This window comes from Drosophila montana, unplaced genomic scaffold (assembly GCF_035044405.1).
Source record: "Drosophila montana isolate Dmon_TW-CO22-7 unplaced genomic scaffold, ASM3504440v1 contig_3217_1, whole genome shotgun sequence".
Lineage (NCBI taxonomy): Eukaryota > Metazoa > Arthropoda > Insecta > Diptera > Drosophilidae > Drosophila > Drosophila montana.
The window spans coordinates 1,362,080-1,378,560 of NW_026998097.1; the positions used below are offsets into that span (position 1 = coordinate 1,362,080).

General features: G+C 39.5%; 1 protein-coding gene and 1 long non-coding RNA gene across 2 annotated transcripts in view; one reads left to right on the forward strand and one right to left on the reverse strand.

The window, feature by feature from the left end:
* The window catches only part of LOC135433319 (glycoprotein-N-acetylgalactosamine 3-beta-galactosyltransferase 1), a 122,480-nt gene that overhangs the window by 25,106 nt on the left and 80,893 nt on the right, over positions 1 to 16,481 (forward strand). Inside the window, exon 4 of the mRNA XM_064689335.1 lies at positions 14,214 to 14,412. The gene's annotated coding sequence lies outside the window, so the exon portion shown is untranslated. The remainder of the gene's footprint in view (positions 1 to 14,213; positions 14,413 to 16,481) is intronic.
* LOC135433291 (uncharacterized) lies at positions 2,144 to 2,948 on the reverse strand. Its single transcript, XR_010437064.1, has 2 exons — positions 2,357 to 2,948; positions 2,144 to 2,193 (listed from the first exon to the last, which is right to left on the reverse strand). It is a non-coding gene; the product is annotated as an uncharacterized LOC135433291 (long non-coding RNA).

The following is a 16,481-nucleotide window of genomic DNA, read 5'->3' on the forward strand; positions in this document are numbered from 1 at the left end:
AGCAATCAAATTCAAATTGACGCTCCAATTAATGGGCTACCCCTATGCCAAAGATTAGTCCATTAATTTATGGCCAAATAATGTAAATTTCACTACACATCAGACTTGATGATTGTTATTGATGAACGATTGCGTGACTGATGCTGCGCCCCTTCACAGCTAATTAAATTCTTTTTTATGACTTTGTTGCTGCAATTAAATGATTTCTAATTGCTGTCAAGCAAATTTTCTTATGGGCTCAACTCACATTTGATTTGGTGATTTATTATGCCTTTGGACTTTGCTTATAATTTGTCATATTTTCCGCAGCATTTGATAAAGATTTATTATGACATTTCCTTTGTTGTCGAAAATTAATCATTGCACATAAACTTATTCATACAAACATGAACCAAGTTTTCTTTTATGTTGGGCATTAATGCAGCTAATCAAATCAATGTCCGATAAGTTCGAAAAGAGGGCCTGAATATTTCTGAAGCCTATTCTATGTCATAATTAGGAGTGTATAAGGGTACATGAAGTTAAATAACTCAAATTTGAGTTAACTATTTAGCGTGTTGAGGTTCAAAAAGCTAAGCTCCAAAATATTGTTTAAGGTTTTACCACAATTTTTGATGAAAGCTGCGATTATTTTGCGTTGCCTTGAATGTTGCCTTAAATGAATATGATTAAATACTTATTAGAGACATGTTTTGGTTATATCAATAAAGTTAAGCTGCGGGCTTTAAGTAATCTTTTGGGCTATTCACTTATGGCTTATGTCATACTTAAAGCTCAAATACTTTTCCTCAATCGCCCAGGGCATTCGTTGCATGCCTAACCCAATTTTTGACAACTTGTCGCACACGAAATTATGCAGAATATCAGCATAGAAAGTTAATCAATGAAATTACATGCAGCATCAGCACGAAATTTGCCTTAGTCATTGCCACACACACATATACATATATTGATAGACCCATCCAGATACACATCCCACATAGAGGTCCCCAAGCAATCAGCTTAGCACATTTGATTTTTGCCACGCCAGCGAGAAGTTTGAAAAAAAAAAAAACTGCACGTCACATGAATGTTCATTATCGATATGTATTTGTATATAGAGAGCGAAATATATATGTCGTAGTTAAATTATCGCCTGAAAGAAATCATCATGATTGACAATTGACAGTTGGGCATTGGATTTGTCTGGCTGGCCGTGAGTTTTGCTGGGGACGATGCTGCTCAGCAATCAAGCAGCAAATTTTCTTTATTTCCTGCACGCCGCGGACAGTGGTCAGTTTTTATGGCAGCTGTATCGAGAATTGAGTTTGCCGTCTTATCAGTCCCATGACGTGCGGGCTGCCCCACAGCTGACCAGCGGACCTCTGGACTAAGGGACACTGGACCATCATAAACTGACCATCACTTTGATTTTCATTTCATGGTCCTACGTGCGTGTGTCTGCCATTTATTGCGCTGGCCTGGACAGACTGGAGACTGGGGACTGGGCTGTGGACCCTTTCCTAATTTGTTTTCTATTTGGTACTAATTTCTTAATTTAGACGTGGCTGTTTATCTGGTCATTGAGTTTTTCAGTGTGTTAGGCCCGGATCGATGCTGGTGCCCATTGATTGGTTTGTGTGTCTACGCGTGTGTGTGTGTGTGTCTTTGGGAGTGTGCGCCCAGTTCCCAAGTTGGTGATAAAACTTTAATTTTGTTTGAATGAAGTGGGCAGCGTTTCCATTTATTTCGCTCGCCAGCTCTGATGAATGGGCAGCCAAAGTGGATTAATTTAGATAATGTTTAATTACTGAAATTGTTTTGTAGTTTCAAGCTGTCTATCGAGATACATCATGCTGCTGGTTGTTATAAAACAAACTGTTGTAAACAAACATTTATTTTAACATTTAGTATTTAGGTATAGAATTCGAATAAACAAGCTAGAGCAAATGCTACACTTTCTGCAAGAATTATATTAAATTTGTTGTTACACCTCTGCAATGGCAATAGACCATAGACCATACATCATAGGTAACTTCTTATGAATCGGCCTTGTTCTGGCTAAGTTTTTTTTTTTTAGATTTTTCTTACATTTAAAATTTCTGTTAAAGCTTTGATTTCCCATACAGCCTTTTCAATATTTCCTAAGCATTTTTGTGCGGCGTGCTGCTTTTCCTCTTCTTTATAGTAGACGAAATCCACTTGATACTCTATCTGCAAGTTTGGCTTTGTTAAAATCAGATGGCAAAAGCGCAGTGAAAATTTTTAATTAAAATCCACAGACACACCCACAGGTATTCAAGAGCGACAGCTACGCCAACCTCAATCCCCACCCAACCCCAGAGCTCGTCGCAACGCATATGCGCTGAGTATTTACCTGGAACGTGAGCCAATTATCAGGTAGAGTAGAGAAAATACTTGAGCCTTGCTTCACTTTTGTCGACACTTGATTCCTCTTTCGCTCTTTCACTCGGTGCTCATTTGCTCTTTCTCCCCACTCTTTACTCTTTACAACCGAGTGCAATCGAAGTTATTAATCTGATTTTTCAAATCGCATGCAAGCAACGTCATCAAGACGACGGTCGATGGTCGGCATCGCCATCATCATCGTCATTATCATCATCATCTTATATAAACAGGAACGCGCCCTGGCTGCAATTTCCATTTATAACCCAACTAAGCCGCTTATCTGGTACCCAAAATCCCGACAAATTGGCTGCAGAGCTCGGCTCTGGCTCCGGCTCCGAATTGAAAAGACGACAATGCAAACGTCAAAGTTGTAGAAGGAGACAGACGTTGATTGGGTTGCCCTGGGCTTTGACTTATGTTTGGGGTATGGCCCGAAATTATAAAGAATTACGATTTTGATTGACAATTTATGGCGGTGCCTGTCAGCGCGAGAAAAAATAAGAAAAACTCAAATAATACCCATAATACGCGTTAGTTTCTAGTTGCTGTCAAATCGAACTATCGATTATGACTCAATTTTTTCAGTTTTTGTGGAAGCTGTCAACAAAAAAAAAAAAAACCCGGCTACTGTGTCCAGTTTTTTGAGGGATGCGGGCTTACTTATATGTTATATCAGTCTACCTAGCTATCCCTACAATTATTGACTGCTTTATTTATGAGATTTTACAGAACGCAGGATCGAATCGCGTTCGTTGCGAGTCGCGTGCGCGGTGGTTGAAAATGCATTTCAATAAAAAATTCTGTGAAAAGGCAAAAGTTAATTGTCTGACAACAAAAACGAATACAACAACAACTAGAACAAAAATCATCCACATTCATTTATCATGCTTAAAGTTTGCATAGAACGTGTGCAAACAATTTACCCAAGAATAGAAGTGCGATCCGATGAAAAGAATTCCATTTCAGGGCGTGCCAAAAACGCACATTGAACGGACACCTTGGGTGGTATCAGAGAAATAAACAAAAAAATACGAAAAAAATGGAAAAACAGAGAAGAGAAATCAGAGAACAGCGAAAAAAATAGAAAACAAACAGCGGGTGGTCACTAATTTTTTACGTGACTGGGTGAGAGAAAAAAAACGCGAAAATCAGCGCCAAGGCGCCAAAAAGTATGCAATGCCAGACAGAAATCAAAGAAATGAACTTTTGTAGTAGTCGGCTATTGCGATTCCGATTGCCAGATTGCCCCCATCCCCCACTCTTCTTCTTCCTGCCTGGTCATATAATTGAAAGGGCGTGCGGCGGGAGGAAGCGAAACGTGCAAATTCCAAGAGTTTCCTTCAAGTAGCAGCAAGAGGTTTGCATGAGAACTACTTACAAATAATATAGATCGTAAAAAATTATAGTGTGCTATAAAACTCCGTTATGATTGATATGTCTTAGATAATATATAAAGGTATATGTCGAATGCTTTTCAATACCGCCGGATTGGCTCATCAAAGCATCGATTCAAAGCGATTGTAAAAACTTAATAGTAGCAAATATAAATCTAAAATTTATATCTTTATGATTGTTCCTTTGTTCTTTAAATCAATCGCTTAGCTGCGCGATAAAAGCCAATATGGTTTAGGGTCTTAATATACTTATAATAACTTTCTATATCTATAAATCTGTTTGTCCTGACTTTCCGATTAATTAATGAAGCACAACTGAAGCCGTAAAAGCTATTAAGTTGAGTATTATTAGTTTTGTGAAATTCCACCCGTGAGGTTGGAAAATACGCCAAAAACTTTTGTATGAAACTATTTAGTCTGCCATCCGATCGGCCTCAAACTGATTTTCAAAGATCTTTGTTCGAATTCATTTGAGGGTTGTTTCACACTTTTCAGAATATCCATTCCACCTTGGTGGAAATGGGGGTCAAAGATATGTTTGATGATGTTTCGGGCCCAAATTCATTTCTTTGTGAAAATCATGTTGTTCTTTTATAGATTTAGGTGAAAATGTTGTATAAAAAATTTTAGGCACAAGATTTGCCACGGTCAATGCCCGCTAGTATTATATATATTCTTCGAACAGCTCTCGTTATTTGATGCTTTTTCTTACTATCTATGGGCAATGCTCCACTGGCCAACTCTCTGCTTGCCTTGTGCAGCTCTGTTGCTGTTCCGGCTGTCAACCCGTTTCCTGCCGCCAATAATTAAAGTAATTGCTACATTTCTGGCACTTGCCCCTGTAGACTCTAACAGGCCGAGACAAAGAAGCGAGCGAGAGCGAAGTAGAGCTGGGGAGATAGACCAAATGCCACTCAGATTCGTAAGACTTTGCCAAAAAGGAAACTATTTTAAAAAGGCAAAACTACTTTGGTTTTAATTGCAACTATTCAACTATTCAACTGTCTGACTGTCTGCGTGTCCTGAGTACATTGTAGTTTTGGACCGCTGCTGATGTGGCCTGAGTGTAATGTCCTTTTAGGGTCCTGCAGTTACAATGTGCTTCCGTTTGCATGCGACTGCGTTAAGCTGCTTAACTTGCGGCTCAGTGGGCGTGGCGCCAAGCCCCAGGGCCGGCCCAGTGCCCAGGCCCACGGAATGGTGCGTGTTAATGATTCCTTGAGCTGCCATTTGTGGCCTGATCCTGCTCTTTGGCGGGCTTGGGGCACGTAAAAATCAATGTCACTGCGTTGTTTGCTGTTTGTTTTTGGTTAACATTCCTTGGTTCCGTTTCCGACCGCACTCGCAGCTTTCCTTTCCCTCGCTCTCGCACTTCAACAGTGATTTTCCCTGTAGCTGTAATAGCAGCCGCTGCAATTTGCTGCGCTATGCTGTAAAACTTTTGCGGCAAAAACAAAAAGTTTTTCACTTAAACTTCGCCGCATTGCTGCAGTAAGTCCAGAGTCCTGCACTGCCTTTGCCTGCATATTACACACTCTTTTCTCAGGGCATCACATAACTGGCATGTTGTTGGACCGAAAGCCATATAGAACCAAATCTATTCGAAGAAAATAACATAATTTAATCGATAGATAGGTTTATGTCCCAAGTTGGTAAATAACTGAAATATATATTCATATGAATTTTCAAAGAGTCTATCATATATTTAAAGTATTAATTATAAGCATATTTCAATCTTATAAGTATGTGTTTGCAGGGTATCTTTTATCTTTGCTTTCACGCCATCGAATAGCTGCTTATGGTGTATTTGATATTCGTTGAGTTTCTGTCAACTCGGGAATATTGTTGCTCTCGTGATTATTCCCACGTTGGTTCCGGGTTGCCTCTGGGCTGGCGCACCACTTAAAATTTGTTTAAACGTAAGTGGTTAATTATCTTGAACGTTTGCGTGCCACGGCCACAGATAGTGAGAGCTACCGTATGGAAGATACACCTCATGCACAACCCTAACCTCCCCTTTACACACACACTATAACATACTGTCATGTGTGTATATGTGCACCCCTATAATTAGTTCTCATAATTTTATATCACTGCGTATGAGAGCTCTCGTGTTACCGTCACTTTTCGTAAAAAATATTTTCAACTCTCAAAATGTTTCATGTTTTCCTACTGTCAGTTGTTGGCTGAAGAGAACAGAACGTTGGGTAGGAGGGAGGGGACCCGCATGAAAGTTGTTTTTATCATTTCGAAAATTAAAACAAAATATTTACATTTGCAATAAGTTGAATGCTGTGTGCCACTCGGCGACTCTGTCAGTCAGTCAGTTGGCTAGTCTTTTAGCTGGTTTCTCATTCTCTTGCATTTCATTAGAATCGGCCAATTCCTTCAGGCGGGTTTTTTTTTATCAAATTTTTACCAACTACGTTTTTGGCTAGCTAATTTTTGCTGAGTTTCTTTGTTGCTATTGCAGTTTTTGACAACTTGACGAACACTTTGAATTATGCATAGTGTCTCGGTTTCGTCTATGCTACAGTTCGTTTTTTTTTTTTGCATAACAATGCAGAGAGCTTTGGAGCATCTTAATGTTATACCATTGTCTAGGAACAGAGCGCACAAAATGCTAATGCTCATTTGCATTACAAGTTGTGGGTAGAAGTTATGTAGGCGTCGCTCCATAATAGCAAAACTAAGTCTTGGCTTATGAAATTTATCCAAGCTATCAACTTTCGGTAGTACAAAAAATAGTTTAAGGATACTTTAATAAAAGTAGAAACTAAAAAACTGATTGAATATTAAGCAATGATTTTATCTGCAACAGAGTAATAAAAGGTAGTTTAGAAGCTTGGGCAATATTAAATATGTATAATATTATAAATTAAAGATCTGATACCCTTGTAGACACTTAACTTTTCAAGATATGTTAGTATAGTGCAGCTCGTAAATGCGGAGTTAGTTGAAAATATCTAGGAAATCAGAATATTTTGCCACATAAGAACCCTCTTTTTGACCGATTGGTCCGATGTTGATAAGATGTTGATAGTGAAACTATATATATCTTATAATCTTATTCGAAACAACTTCCTGCAACAGAATGTCGTACCTAAGCAAAGTATCAAGACGATACCTTTAGATTTACACGCAAATTTCATCCTATAAATACTCCATTAGCTAAGAAAACCCCTTTTATTAATTTATGACCACATTATAAATATCTCAGATGCAAAAAAAACATAATTTAATTATACATAAAAACTGTATCATTAAGAGACGCCCATTTAATCAGCTAAAAAGCTTTAACAGCTGCTTCCTGCTTATAGTCATAGGCCTTAATATCTTTCAACTTGATCTAGGTGCTGTGGCAGCCATAAAATCATATATATATATATGTGTATATAAGGCATATATAATAATAAACTGAGCTTGGGAGCTGCTCAAGGGACTCTTAATAACTTAATTAACTTCAACGGCGCGCAGATAAGAATCAAGCGCAAAAATTAACAGCGAAAATCTGCAGCAGAGGCCAATAAAAGTGCGTCAAAAGGGCGAAATAAATAAAAATGAAATCAAGAGGAGAGCATAAAAAATTAAGCAATTACATGCACGCAGGATACGCCGGATACGTCAAAATGACAACAGGAAATGCACAACAGCATTTTATTTGCGTCGTTTTTTCATCACGAGGCCACAGCAAGCGACAAGCAGCCAGAGAAATTCAAAGAGACCTCCAGAAATTAAAGCGACAACTGACAAATAACCAAAAAAAAAAAGACGAAAAAGAAGAAGAAGAATATATATTAATAGATAGAAGCGAGCGAAGAAGTTGCGTGTCTTAAATTTGCCATAAAAGTGTCACACCAAAAGGCCAGAGACGGACAAGGACATGCGTGTCTTTTGTTTTTATGCGCCACGCCCCCTACAGCCAACCCCACCGCCCTACAGCCATTAAGCTTGACGAGAAATGGCAGACGGCGAATGCTTGAGGTTAGGTTCATTTGCTCTAAATCTTTTAAATGCCTTTATTTAGACTAAAAGCGTCGAGCAGACGTGACGTGGAGGGCCAGGGTGCGGGAGATGGGAGTCGGAGGAGTCGGGGGAATCGGGGGAGTCAGCCAGAACGTGGCCCGCCTGTCAGTTTAATGTTTAGCATTGGAGGCTAAATTCGTTCGCAGTTCTCTGGAGCTCTCTTGTGCTGTTGTGCTGCGGCAAGTGTTTCGCTGGGAGCCTTTGGCTTTAATGTCTCGTTCGCATGTCCTGTGGGTGTCCCGGTTCCGGCTGCGGCTTGGTCCCAGCTGCCTTTGCGTGCTGTAGTGCTTTTATGTTGAAACGCGTGTAAATATTTTGTTTTACAGCTTCTAAACACAGTCTTCTAATAGACTTGGCGGCTTCGCTCTAGCCGTAGGTGTCTCAATTTTCTAAATAGTTGCGGATTTCCCGCGTCCATCCCCCCACCCCCGACCTCAACCAACGTTCAGCAAACAAACCGTACGAGGGAAATTTTCTAAATCAATGCCAAGCACGGCAAATATCATATAACCACGTGTGTTTGTGCTTTTATATTTGCTTAGGGGCACCTTTTTGATTTCGCATTTCTATCGTTTCTCTGGGGGTAAAGGGATGGCAAGGGAGGGTGCCTAAACGTCGCCAGCGGCGGCGGCGACCACTTTTGAGGGTTCGCTACCCAAAATGTTGACTGAGTTTCCTTTGTTGGATTTACGTTTATCAAATTGAAGCTTAAGCTTTGTAGCCATTAGATTGTTTTGGCTTTGTGCAAAAACTGTGGGCTACGGGCTGTTTCGCCTATAAGGCCGGCATTTAAGTGTACAGTGTCTTGGCCACGTTAGCTTGAATGGGTATTCGAATGGTAAATCCGTCCATGCTTGGTATTATTCATAGTAACCGGTCGCATTGCTACTTAATCACTTGCTCACACTCCATATATCATTTGCTGTGTTTCGTTTGGTTATAACCGATTCAGCACTCCAAAAGTCACATTGTGCTCATCTGTCTTAAGTTCATTTCTTGGCACATTTGTATTTAAGACCTAGTTCAATTTATCTAATCCCTTTTGGCAAGCGATCCCGGTTGGCTTTCAACACATTTCCCTACAGAGCTGCCACTTGCACAGCTGCCTGCTGGTTCGTTTAGTTGGGCCAAAGTTAGTCGAGCCTGCAAAACATATGCATTTATACTCAACTACATCTGCGTCTTGTCCAAAGTCAAGCGTCGAGTGCGGAACCCAACTGCAATTACAGTTTACAAATGTCCGCACAATTCACTGCACATGAAACACCATCAATAAAATTAGAGCACAGGACACAACCAAGCAGAATAGAACAGAACAGAGCAGAGCCGGGAACCGCAGGCCATTCTTTATGGTGGCTCAAACTCAGGCCCATAAAAAAGCATTTATTAAAAATTCTCTACGCAAATAGGTTTTGAAATTAAAACAACATCATTTTGATTGAATACGGACTGTCCCGGTTGCGGGCATCTCTCGACCGCAAAACATATGCTACCTAATTTGAAATTATATTACACAAAAGAAAATGTTAGGGAAAACGAAAAGAAAAGCCACTTGAAACATACAAAGACGCACACAATGACTGAAAGAAAAGGAAAACAATAGCCGGGCACAGTTCGTAAATTGCATTTCAGCTACAGACCGCAGTGCGATGCCGAGTCTTGAGACCTGGCGAGTGGAAAATTTATATAAATTGACTTCTTTATTGCTGCGTTGCGTTGCCCTTAATTTCGCAGAATTTGTCGAGGGCTCTTGGCTCGACCAAAACAATTTACCACCTAAGAAGCCACAGACGCAGCCGCAGTAGCCACAACCTCAGCCTCAAACTTGAACTCAAACTCCAATCTCGACCTGAACCTCGACCACGACCTGATTGAATTTTACGCTTCATTTAAATTGAATTTATTATCCAGGCCTCCAACTCAGGTGGGCGCTCAGCTGGGCTCCTCAGCAGACCCAAAATCATAATTAATAGACACGCATACATTTCAGAGGAAAAAAAATAATATAAAATAAGACAAGGCAAAAAGCTTTTCCCTTCAACTTTTGAGCCTTACAAATTTCCACGCTTATTTCAATTACCTGCGGCGCCCTCCTCGAGGAGACAACCTCAGGAATTTCTCGCACTTTATCATAAGTTGCCCGGGTAGCCTGGCCTGCCTTTGGATTATTTTCTGTCTCTCGGATATGTATGTGCTCCAATTTGTTTGCTACTTTATTAGGTTCCTTTTATTTATTTTTTTGCTGCTGCTGCTGCTCCAGCAGCCCCAGCTGCATCTTTTATTTTGGCTTTTTTTCCTCGATATTGTTTTATCCGCTTCGTTTGTTTTCCGTGTTTACCTGGCTGGAAGTTTTTCGTGTTGCTGTCAGAAATTTCAGTTACAATAATACAAAAGAACTTTTTACTTAGGGCTGCTCCTTGGTTGCGAGGTTTCTGGGTTAACAGGTTGTCCTCTGGCTTATCTCAGGTTCGAGTTTCAGCGTGGCCCTTAAAACCCACTTTAAGAGCTGTGCTTAAAGTTTACTTACGCCTGCCTGGCAGTTGGCAGTTCCAGTTCCTGCACATCGTTCAGTCATCAATCAATCTATCAAGGAATCGATGCGAGTCATCAAGTCAACCAAACTGACAGCCGAGCTGCAAGTTCACGAATCAAATGGTAATCAAATTGAGGCGCCTCCTTGCTGCCAACTACAGCCGAAAGCTTTTAGGGTATGCAAATAAGTCAAATTGGAAATGTGGCCAACATGCAGAATAATCTTAATATTAGCAAAAGTTGAGAAAATGTTGATTTTGCATTAGGATAAATTGAGCATCTCAATTATTGGTATATACAAAAAAAAAAAAACGCCTTCGAAAATTGTCCTATTTGTAATTTTTTCTTATATAAGTATTTGAGAACATAATTATATATTATTTCTATGATATTCAATGAAGTACTAAAATCTTAAGTTTTCAGTTTCACTTGAGAAATGGGATTCTTGTGTGCAGTCGCCTAAATGACTTAGACACCCAGTCAATTTATTTACCTGGGACTATAGTTTAGCTTATTCTAATTGTACAAAAAAGTTCGTAACTGCTTTTAGCCTCAACTTTAAACTGGCAGCAGTTATTTAAGCCATTTCGCTTTAATGCCCATTGTTCTGTGTGGTTGGCCTAATAAAAAAATTAAATTTAATTACCAGCCACAAAACTAATTTGAAACTTTATCTCTGGATCGGCAGTACACACACACACACACAATAGCACGAGGCACCCGAGCATTATCTAACATAAATTTCCCATTGCGTGTCCAAAAGCTATTTGTTGTCTCTGCAACGCACTTCGTCGGTCGTTCGTCTGACACACAGACAGTCAGTCAGTCAGTCAGTCAGTTGGACAGTCGGCATGTCAGTCAGCAAGCTAGATAGACACACGTATCCTACATCATTTCACCACTTTTCCGACTTTTTCTGCCATTTTTACACACACACACACATATTTTAGTAGCGAGCATTTTTGTGGTTTGCCGGTGGTCTTCCGAGTTATCCTACACTGCGGAGGCTGATTGCCTACGCACTTTGCTGGTAGCTGATCCCCTGACTCTGGCTAGTAAAATGTGATACGTGCTACGTTGGCTGCGAGTCCTAACTGAAGTCAGGAGGAAACTCAGCTGATTTAATTGGCTGTGCAGAGGCTGTGTGAGGCCATGAACATAGAGCCAGACTTTGATCAGGCAGCACATTTGAATTGTATATATACATTTCGTTTATATTTTTTTTTATTTGAATTTTACTTATCAAGCAGCCATTTGTTACTCATGCACGCCGTGTGTATATATAAATAGAATTTTCCTTTCGAATGACACCAATATAAGAAGTCAAAGCACTTTTCTTTGTTAAAGTACAATAATAAAGGGCTTAACATGATTGCAACATAAATTTCAGTTATATCCGTAATTGTCAATTGCGCAGCATTTGGAGAAAAAAAAATACATAAAATGGCATTTTACGATTTTTCAATTAAACAAATTATTCGAAACAGTTGGCATTTTGGGTTTGGTTTTAAAATGGGAAGTGGCACGCGTTGGGTTCCGGCATTCGTGTGCCGAGGATTGATGCCTTGCCATGCGGGCTGCAGGCTCATCAAATTTAATTTCCAATAAAAACTTCAATTGTTAACGCGCGCTGATTTAAATAGTTTTAAAATTTAATTGCGCCGCATTGTCAGACCAAAGTACAAATCGCCCACACCTAGGCACAACAATCTAGCCACAACAAGGGGGCTAATTCAAAGTTTTTGATGGATGCATGTGAAAAATCAACGAGCTGCAACGAATTGCTGCTTGGCCTCGGCATTAAACAATTTGTGCATTTTTCTTAGAATTTCCGCTAGTTCCGCTGTTGACAAAAACACAACGCGCTCAATTTTTCAACTTGGCAGCGCTGGCCCCTTGCCGCACATGTCGCCGACCTATTGGCTCCGACTCACTGGCTCCGCCTGGCTGACCTGACCAGATCTGACCCGACCCGAAACGACCTGACCAAACCAGCCCAGGCCAGGCCAGGCCAGCCGCAGCCACCGACATGACCAGCGAGTCTCGCTGGCTTTGCTGTTGTCGTGTCAACCAAAGTGTTATTAATGGCTTGTTTTTACTAAATTTATTGCTTGCTATTTATTAATTTATTGACTTTAAATGCAATTAGATAAGAAAAGTGCATTGCAGTGGCACTGGCCAGGCGCTTTGGGCGCCTCTTCGCTCTCCTGGGCTCAGTTCATTTTTCTTCTGATCAGACGCATGCATATGACATGTGTAATATGCACTGCAGCTGGCCGATAGCGAAAATTGCCATTTAATGTTTAATAATCGTTAAGGTTTTATGTTTGCCAGAGAGAAATATAGTTTCGCAGTTTCAATAATTTGGCTTTTACAGCAAAATTTTAATGCATAAAAATTTGCACACTAAAAACAAATATTGGAGCTAGTTTGGACATGAACAATTTTCGCTTGCAAGTTCGAGTGTATCCCGAAATAATTTTGAGTTATCTTGCTGTCAGAAATTTCAGTTACAATAATACAAAAACATTTTTTACTCAGGTCCTTTCTTTGGGTACTAGGTTTTTCGGTTAGTAGGTTGTCCTTTGACATATCTCAGGTTCGAGTTTCGGCGTGGCCCTTAAAAGCCTTTTTAAGAGCTGTGCTTAAAATTTATATATGCCTGGCTGTTGTCAGCTCCTGTTCCTATAAGCTATAAACACTTTTCTCTTGGACGCTTGAAATGCCGAGAAAATCCTGAGTTACCTTCGAAAGTTCGTTCCACTAGCTGCATATCAAATTCCATAGCTAATTTATGCTGTACACCGAGTTTTCCTTTAAGAGTATGTTCATAGCATTGCTCGCCCTTTCTTGGATACATGCATACTTATTTTGGTAGCCCAATTTTCTGGTATGCTTTGAATGTACATAATAATTTGTTTGTTTTCGCTTTCGTTTCAAGCACTTATAAAGCCCAAAACATGTCACACACTCCCAGAGCTGTTCGGTTCTGCTTTGCCAATCAATAACAATTTAAAAGCTGTTGCGACAACATGTGCCAAGGCCCCAATAGCTTTGCTATATGCCACACAGGCCAACTCCAATGAGAGGCCCACAGATTGCAGCAATTACGCAACATAACATGCAGCAACAACAACAACAACGACATCAACGACAACAACAACTTTGGCAAGAGAAGCGCCATATTGTGATAGGAGTATGAGGGATGTTCTACCCTAAAATTTTATGTCACATTTGCGTCACATGCCGAACAGCCGAAAAATGCCAAAGAAATAAGCTGCAAAAGCTACGAAAAAAAAAGGAAAAAAGAAAATCGAAATGTATTTATATATATATAAATAGCTTTGCGACAAAATACGACAAAACACCATATAAAAGTTAAACAGTAATTTGACATAGACGACAACAGCATATGTGGGAGTGCTCCTCGTGGGGTGGACAGATAGAGGAGGGGCAGGGGCAGGGGCTTTTGTATTTTGAAAATGGCTTACAAATTTGGTCTGACAAGTAAATATTTTTTTAGATAAAGCGTCCGAGTGCGTGAGCGTGTGCCCCGACAAAGCGTAGGCGCGTGAGCTATTTAAAAAAAAAAAAAAAAAAAAATGTTCCCAAAAAAGAACCAAAATAGGTCATAAAGGAGGACATGTTCTGTTGGTCAAGTTCGCCCCTTGGGCGGTTCTTTGAACTTTGGCATTGCTTCATGCTGTTTAAATATATATAAAAAACGGAAGGTATTTTTGTGGTTTCAACTGCTGCTGTCATTTGCTAAATAATTTCTGTGGTTTCTCGTATATTTCTAAACAATTTTTAATTATTTCTTTAGCTATTGGATTTTATGTAATGGCTTTTATTTTTTCGCTGGTCACGTTTTAGATTCAGTCAACCACATGGCGCAGTCATAAACATGTTCATCTTCAGCAACATGCGCGGTTCGGAAAACCACAAATCAAAATGTCAAAAGTGCTACAGCTGTTGATGTCTCTATAAAGGCGGCATCTCTCACTCGCATAACTGGAACGGAAACTGGCCGGCTACCGTTTGGCGGAGCAGCTCGGCTGAGCGTCAACCTCAGGTAAGCGCAAGCAACCACCAAAGTCGGAACAGGCTGAACAGCAGGCAGCTAATTTGGAACTGCTAATTATACCTGCAGGCTGGCTGCTTGGGAATATGCTTGAAGATCATATAAATACCAAAAATTATGCATTGCATGCAACCGTTTTTTGACTTATTGCCTTCATTTTTCGTCCACCCAATGTTCCTTCCTCTACTTTTCTCTCTTTTTTTTTTTGGCCAGCAACTCCTCGTAATTACCAAATTATAGGCTTACCCTTTTGGCTGACTGATTAGACTCATTTAAAAATTTTTGTCCGACTGCATTTGGCTGCCGTTTTCCACTCTCGGAGACGCTCTCAGAGAAAGGTTCGACCCAACGGCGCTTAATAGACAAATTAACTCCGGCTAACTCCGGCCGCAGCTGTCTGACTCTATCTGGCTGTCTGTCTGGCCTATACTTAACTTACTCGATAACATCTTGTAAATATTATGTAATTTTTTATAAATTTCCCATAATTATAGTGGCCAGGTTGTTAGGCTATTTGATTTATAAGTACGCATAATTTGCTGCAGTTTGCGCTGGTGGTTGAACTTCTGAGAACTTGAGCACAGAAATCAATTTAGTACATTGTAGAACTAAGCACACACAGCTTAGTTAATATATATAGTCAATTTAAGTTTTGGCTACATTATTTTCTCTATCTGCATTATCAACTATTTTTGAAAACGTTGGAGGTTCAACTTGAGTACAGAAATTATATTATCGCACTCGACTAAAATTATATGTGTAGTCAATGCTTCACAGTTTAAGCTTTGTCATGGTTGAACTTAAGCAAAGAAATCAATTTATTGCATTGCAGAACAAACTAAACTTAGTTAAATTAGCCCGAGCCAGCCAACAAATATTTTAAATATGGAAAGGTCGCCAAACACATCAATAAATTAAAAATTATATAGTCAATGCTTCAGAATTAATCTTTAGCCTGGAGCTAATTATTTTTCTCCAGAGGCGTTCATCTTTGAATTTGAGTATAGAAAACAATTTAGTGTATTGTAGAACTTAAATCACTTATGTAAATAAATACATACAGTCAATGATTTACAATTATATTTTGGTCTGGAACTGGTTCCTTTTCTCTACAGTCCCTACTCTAGTTTTTCTATCTATCTTTGGAACCATTTCTAAAATGTTGGTGGTTATCTTCAGGAGTTACTCTATATCATTAGTGGTTGAACTTGAGTACAGAAATAAATCTAGTGCATTGTCCAGCAAAGTATACTTAGTTAAATTAATATATATAGCTAATGCTTCACAATTTTATCTCTGGCGTGAAGCTACTTCTTATTCTCTGTAAGCCTTCCTTTACTTTCTCTATCTACCTTGCGAACTCTTATTGAAAGCAGCTAAGAAATGCATATGGAAATGGTTTGTACCTGCCGTTTTCTATGGCATTAATTCAACTAAATACCCCAAAATATATTGAATACGTAGCTATATTTCAATCGAGAAATCAAATCAATTGAATCGCTTAATTTTTCCTTGCCTGTTCTCTGTGCCTCCCCTTTTTTCCACTGTGCACTTTAGTCAGTACTTACATTTTATTTGTGAATATCTGTTTGGTACTGTTCCTTTATTTAAATACCCCTCAGCTCATAAAAGAGAACTCATTGAGGAAATGTTTTGAAATGTTTGCCATTGGTACTGTCGGGGGCATTCCCATTCCCATTCCCATTCTCATTCTCAGTGCACGTTTTAATAGAGTTGTTTAAGGTAACTGTAAGTTTTTATAGATGTTCGTGTTTCAACAACGCTGGCAACTTAAATCAATTTGAGTAGTGCACAGCCGGAGGATTTTATACCAAATTTTTAATGGTGTATTTTGAATGGCTTTTCATTCCACGTCTGGCAATTTATCATGGGGCTCTTAACGAGCGCGCCCCGAATGCGTTGACTATAAACAAACAATTAAAAAGCGCAACGAAAACTAAAACTCAACACTTTCATTAAAGCATAGATACCAAATACAAAATACAAACTGAATTGGGCAACAATAAAATATCTTTATATGTTAGGGTAGGAGGAGGAGG